Raw genomic sequence first — 6600 nt, 5'->3', positions numbered from 1 at the left:
TCAGTGGCAAAGAGCACCTTTTATCAGCTTAGGCTGATATACCACCTGCACCCTTATCTGGATAGCCTAGCTACAATTATCCATGCTCTAATAACCTCTCATTTGGATTACTGCAATGTGTTATACCTTTTAAAATGGTCTGGAAACTTCAACTGGTACAAAACAGGGCAGCATGTTTACTAACAGGAACTGGCTGACAAGACCACATCACGCCAGTCCTTTTCTAGCTTCATTGGCTGCCAGTCCAGGTCCGGGCCCAATTCAAAGTGCTGGTATTAACATTTAAAGCCCTAAATGGCTTGGGGCCAGGCTATCTGAAGGAACGCCTCCTCCCATATGTACCTGCCCAAACCCTAAGGTCATCCTCAGGGGTCCTTCTCCACGAGCCCCTGCCAAAGGAAGTGAGGCAGGTGGCTATCAGGAGGAGGTCCTTCTCTGCTGTGGCACCCCGGCTGTGGAATGAGTTTCCTAAGGAGGTTCACTTGGCACCTACATTATATGCTTTTAGACGCCAGGTGAAGACCTTTTTATTTTCCTAGCATTTTAACAGTCTATAAATAAATTTTAACTTGGTGTTTTAAATTTGTAATTTTGCATTGCTGCTGTTTTTATCTGGTTGAGCTTTTATATTGTATTTTATACTGTTGTTTTATACTTTGAATGTTTTTAATTTTTGTGAACTGCCCAGAGAGCTCCAGCTATTGGGCGGTATAGAAATGAAATAAATAAATAAAAAAAAATACTCTGTCCCTAAAGGTGGCAAACCTTTTGCAGCCTTCATCAACTTAGAATCTGCATTTGATTCTATATCCTGCCCACATCTCTGGAACAGCTTTTTGTTGACAAAAGACTCCTATTTTTGAACCAATCCCTTTATTACAACACCTCTGCTCAGGTCTGTTGCAGCCCACAAGGTCATTTTACAAAGGAGATTGCTGCAACCTGCGGGGTCAGACAAGGTTGTGTGCTCATTCCTATTCTGTTTAATATGTACCTGGAAGACCTCCTCAATGCGTTGGAACCATTACAATCCCATCCACTCAAGACAGAGGGCGCCAAACTTTTTCTTCTTTTGTTTGCGGACAATGCTGTTCTGATTTCCCAGACTAGGGTGGGCCTTAAGAGACTGCTGTGTGGCTTTGACGACTGTTGTACAAAAACCCTTTTTACAATCAATTATACAAAATCTTAAGTTTTTCCAAACATAAGGCCAGATTTTCCTGGTTCATGGGGAATTCCAGGACTGAGCAAGTGGGCTCCTATAAATATTTGGGCATATGGTTTCATGAAACCGTCTCTTGGAAATAGTAGGGGAAGCATACTAAGAGTAAAGCTGAACAACATGTAGGTGCAATAACTCACTTCTCTTTTACAAGGGGGGGGGGGGGGAAATTCCACCAAGCAGCTGTCCAGGTCTTCAAGGCCAAAATCATCTGCAGATTCTTTATGGAACACCAGTCTGGTTTCCGTATTCCAAATGCTCCTTTGAGGTCATTCAGACATTTTTCCTTAGGGTGTTATTTGGCATTCCCAAGTGTGTCTCTGGAGCTATTCTAATGTTAGAGGCTGGACTGAATTCTATAAATTGCCTGGCTTAGATCCATATTATCCACTTCTGGCTTTGCTGCAAATTAGTACTTCCAACAAATTCCCTGATATCCAAGATCTTGTCATTTTGAATCTCCCTGGTCAAAGGCCGTGACAAGCAAAATAAACTCAGCAGGGATCTCATCCACTATGTTATTATCGAGGGGTCTAGCAAGTGCCAAATCAACTGTGAATCAGAAGCAAGACCTTCAGAGTGCTGCTCAGGGTCCATTCTCCCCCTCAGTCCTTAGGCTTACCAGTCTCCTTTTGTAAAGATGGGATGCCCTACCTGAGCTGCTTAATAATTCCCAAATGCAGGAGAGCATTCTCATTGTGAACCGCCCAGAGAGCTCCGGCTACTGGGCGGTATAGAAATGTAATAAATAAATAAATAAATAAATAAATAAATTAGCTAGACCTAACGTTTGTCCTCCTAAACTTTTAGATGGCAATTATATGAAATCTAGGGATGTGCTCCGCTTCTAATCGGACTGGCGAATTAGAAGCGGAGCGGGGGGCTTCGCCTGCCCTTAAGGCGGAGGCGAAGAGGATTGGGGGCCCGGCGGAGCGTTGCGAAGAGGATCGAGGTGAAGGCGGATCCTTCGCCTCGATCCGGAGCTCCACCAGAAAGGTAAGTGGGGTTTACCAGGCCCTGCCGCTGTCGCTGTTGCCCATGCGGCGACAGCGGCAAGGCCCGGTAACCCCCCCCTCCTCTCCCTTACCTGCGTCCGTCCGCGGTCCGTCGGCTTCTTCAATTGAGCCCGCGGTTCAACCAGGAAGTCTGGGCCATACTTCCTGGTTGAACCGCGGGCTCAATTGAAGAAGCCGATGGACCGCGGACGGACGCAGGTAAGGCCCCCATCCCCCTTGGTCCCTTACCGGGCTCTGCCGCCGTCAGGGCCCGGTAACACCCCCCCCCCCCGCCCTCCTCTCCCTTACCTGCCTCTGTCCACAGTCCATCGGCTTCTTCAATTGAGCCCGCGGTTCAACTTCCTTGTTGAACCGTGGGCTCAATTGAAAAAGCTGATGGACTGCGGACGGAGGCAGGTAAGGCCCCCTTCCCCCTTGGTCCTTTACCAGGCTCTGCCGCCGTCGCCGCACGGGCGGCGACGGCGGCAGGGCCCGGTAACCCCCCCGCCCTCCTCTCCCGGCCTTACCTGGCGCAACTCCCCTCCACTGCGGAGCTCCAATTCGGAGCCGGAGCTCCGTGGCGAAGAGGAGCGGAGTATGGGCGGAGCGGCGCGAAGCGGAGTGGGCTGATTCGAAATTTTTGGATCGGCCCGCAGGGCGGAGCGGGGGGGTCCGTGCACACCCCTAATGGAATCCCACTGCTCAACAGATGCTGTAATAATATCGAGGTGGAAACCATATCCCATGTGCTACTGCGCTACTGTTCTGTAGATTCTATCAAAGGACCAGGGACGATCTTCTGGACCCCATTTTACAATCTGTTCACCCTACTGAATCCCTAATGCCTTTATTACTTCGGAACTCAGACAAGTCAATCACCAAGCAAGTGGCCAAATTTTTGAACTTGGCCATTGTAGATCCTCCATGACTGCATGTCTCTTTAATAGGTAAATGTATGCTCAGTCGTTTTGTACATAACTTTTGATGTGCTGGAATGGTCTATCGGCTGCAATAACAGTTTGTTGTATTTATTATTATTTTCTCTATGCCCATCTCTCTCTGTGTGTATGAACGAATGTGTGTTTGTAGCCCTATGCAGGTCATGGCACATGCAAGGAGGGAACAGCAGTAGCTCCAGCCTCCCTCCATTACCAGCATCCTAGCCCTTCGCAAGTTGGTGGCTGCCGGTCTACAGTGGGGAGCCTCTCCTAATTGTCAGGCTCCCCATGTGACTTGGAGCCTTCGTTTTCCAGCCTTCCATTTCATGTGGGGTCTCCACACGAGTAGAGAAGGCTCCTCCTGCAGACAGGCACCTTTTAACTTACGGGTGCAGAACCTCCTTGATCCGAAGGGCTGAATTCCATTTTGGAGATGCGATTGAGGGCCACATGCCAGTGGAGGATGGGGGCAAAGCCGAAAGGAGTGGGACCAAAATACCAGCATTATTTAGCTTGAACCTCTTACTGCCAGTCATTAAGTTTTCAGCTTAAGGATTCGGCCCCCGGGCCTGAGGTCCTACAACCCTGCTCTAACACGTGGAGGGGCTGGTGGAGGTAACGAGCTCTTCCTCCTCACGTCTTAGGTCAACATCTGTAAGCCATCCTGAGATCCTAGTGAGACAGGGCGGGATACAGATGTTGAAATAACTAAATAATAGTTATTGGAGTGTGTTGTCATCAGTACGCTGATAACACACAGCTCTATTTCTCCTTCTCATCTTCATCAGGGGAGGCTGTGGATGCGCTGAACTGCCTGGCCGTGACAATGGACTGGATGAGGGCTAATAAACTGCAACTCAATCCAGACAAGACTGAGATGCTGTTAGTGGGTGGTTCTGCTGACCGGATAGTTTGTGTTGTTGTTGTTGTTGTTGTTGTGTTTTGTATCTTGCATCTTGCCTTTTGCCCAATACTGGGCCTCAAGGCAGCTTTACAAAATTTAAAACATATACATTTTAAAACCTAGGAAAAGAAATGTACAAAAGTTAAATTAAAATAAAGTATTAAAACATATTGTGTTCAACCTGTTCTGGATGGGGTTGCACTCCCCCTGAAGACGCAGGTTTGTAGCTTGAGGCTTTTCCTAGAACCATCTCTGTCACTTGAGGCTCAGGTGGCCTCAGTGGCACGGAGTGCCTTCTACCAGCTTTGGTTGGTGGCCCAGCTACGCCCCTATCTGGACAGGGATAACCTTGCTTCAGTTGTCCATGCTCTGGTAACCTCCAAATTAGATTACTGCAATGCGCTCCACGTGGGGCAGCCTTTGAAGATGGTTCAGAAGCTGCAGCTTGTGCAAAATGCAGCGGCCAGATTGATAACAGGGACCAATAGGTTAGAACATGTAAGACCGACTCTGGCCCGCCTGCATTGGCTGCCTGTATGTTTCCAAGCTCAATTCAAGGTGCAGGTTTTAACCTATAAAGGCTTACGCAGCTTGGGACCACAATACCTGATGGAACACCTCTCCTGAAATGAACTTACCTGTATGCTACGCTCAACTTCTAAGGTCCTCCTCCTTCTTATAATCAGGAAAAATCTTCACCCAGAATTGGTCCAGTCCAGAATTGGTCCAGAATTGGTCCAGCATGGGAAACAAACAGAATGAACTTGAACTCTTATTACATGAAGGCAAATACGACTTGATAGGTATAACTGAAACTTGGTGGGATGACTCCCATGACTGGAATATAGCAATTGAAGGATATAACTTGTTCAAAAAGAACAGAAGAAATAGAAAGGGAGGTGGAGTTGCACTATGTGTTAAAAATACCTATCCCTGCACAGAAATACAGGCGGATGAGATTGGGAGCCCCGTCGAGAGCGTCTGGATTAAAATAAATGGGGCTAGGAATAAAAAGAATATGATAATCGGAGTCTACTACCGACCACCCAATCAAGGAGAAGACGAGGACGAAACTTTTGAGAAACAAATTGCCAGTGTTTCAAGGAAGTGTGATGTAGTAGTGATGGGGGACTTCAATTACCCTGATATCTGTTGGGAGACCATTACTGCCAAAAGCGGCCCTTCCAAGAAATTCCTGACATGTATGGGTGATAACTTTCTCCTACAGAAAGTGGTGGAAGGAACTAGAGGGTCGGCAATCCTTGACTTGTTATTGACCAATAGGGATGACTTAGTGGATAAAGTGGCAGTTACAGGAACTCTGGGGGAAAGTGACCACGTCATACTTGAATTCTTGATTATGAAGGAGACAAAAGTCGAGCGTAGCCATACACGTACTCTGGATTTTAGGAAAGCTGATTTTAATAAACTCAGAACTATAATAAGTAAGGTCCCGTGGCAAGGGAGCCTAAAAAGAAAAGGAGTGCAGGATGGGTGGGAGTATCTAAAAAATGAAATTTTAAAGGCACAGTTACAAACAATTCCAACAAGGAGAAAAGATAGAAGACAACAGAGGAAACCAATGTGGCTCCACAAAAAGCTTACTGATGAACTGAAAACAAAAAGGGATACATATAGGAAGTGGAAGGAAGGCCAGGCTACAAAAGAAGAGTACAGACAAGTGGCGCAGAAGTGCCGAAATGGCGTCAGGAAGGCTAAAGCTGTGAATGAGCTGAGATTAGCGAGGGATGCTAAAAGCAATAAAAAGGCTTTCTTCAGATACGTGAGTAGTAAAAGACAGAGGAAAGAAATGGTGGTTCAACTGCTTAATGAGGATGGCAAATTGATAACAGACGACAAACAAAAGGCTGAAGTGCTCAATTCCTACTTTGCCTCGGTCTTCTCCCAAAAGCGGATCTATGACCCCCCTGGAAAAAGTGAAGCAGAAGTTGAGGGGGCAGGATTGCAGTTTGAGATTGATAAACAAATGGTCAAAGAACACCTAATTTCCTTGAATGAGTTCAAATCCCCAGGGCCCGATGAACTGCATCCAAGAGTAATGAAGGAGCTAGCGGAAGAACTCTCAGAACCTTTGTCTATTATCTTTGCAAAATCATGGAAGACGGGTGAGGTGCCGGACGACTGGAGGAGGGCTAACGTTGTCCCTATCTTCAAAAAGGGCAAAAAGGAGGAACCTGGGAACTACAGACCAGTCAGCCTGACATCCATCCCTGGGAAAATTCTGGAGCAGATTATAAAGAAGTCAATCTGTAAACACCTTGAAATCAATGCAGTGATTACTAGAAGCCAACATGGATTTGTCAGGAACAAATCCTGTCAGACTAATTTGATCTCATTTTTTGATAGGATAACCTCCCTTGTGGACTGTGGGAATGCTGTGGACGTCATATATCTTGACTTCAGCAAAGCTTTTGACAAAGTACCACATGACATTCTGATTAACAAACTAGCTAAAAGTGGGCTAGATGGAACAACTATTAGGTGGATCCACAGTTGGCTACAGAATCGGACTCAAAGAGT

This window comes from Elgaria multicarinata, chromosome 4 (assembly GCF_023053635.1).
Source record: "Elgaria multicarinata webbii isolate HBS135686 ecotype San Diego chromosome 4, rElgMul1.1.pri, whole genome shotgun sequence".
Classification (NCBI taxonomy): Eukaryota; Metazoa; Chordata; class Lepidosauria; order Squamata; family Anguidae; genus Elgaria; species Elgaria multicarinata.
Note: the sequence above shows the minus strand (reverse complement) of the source record.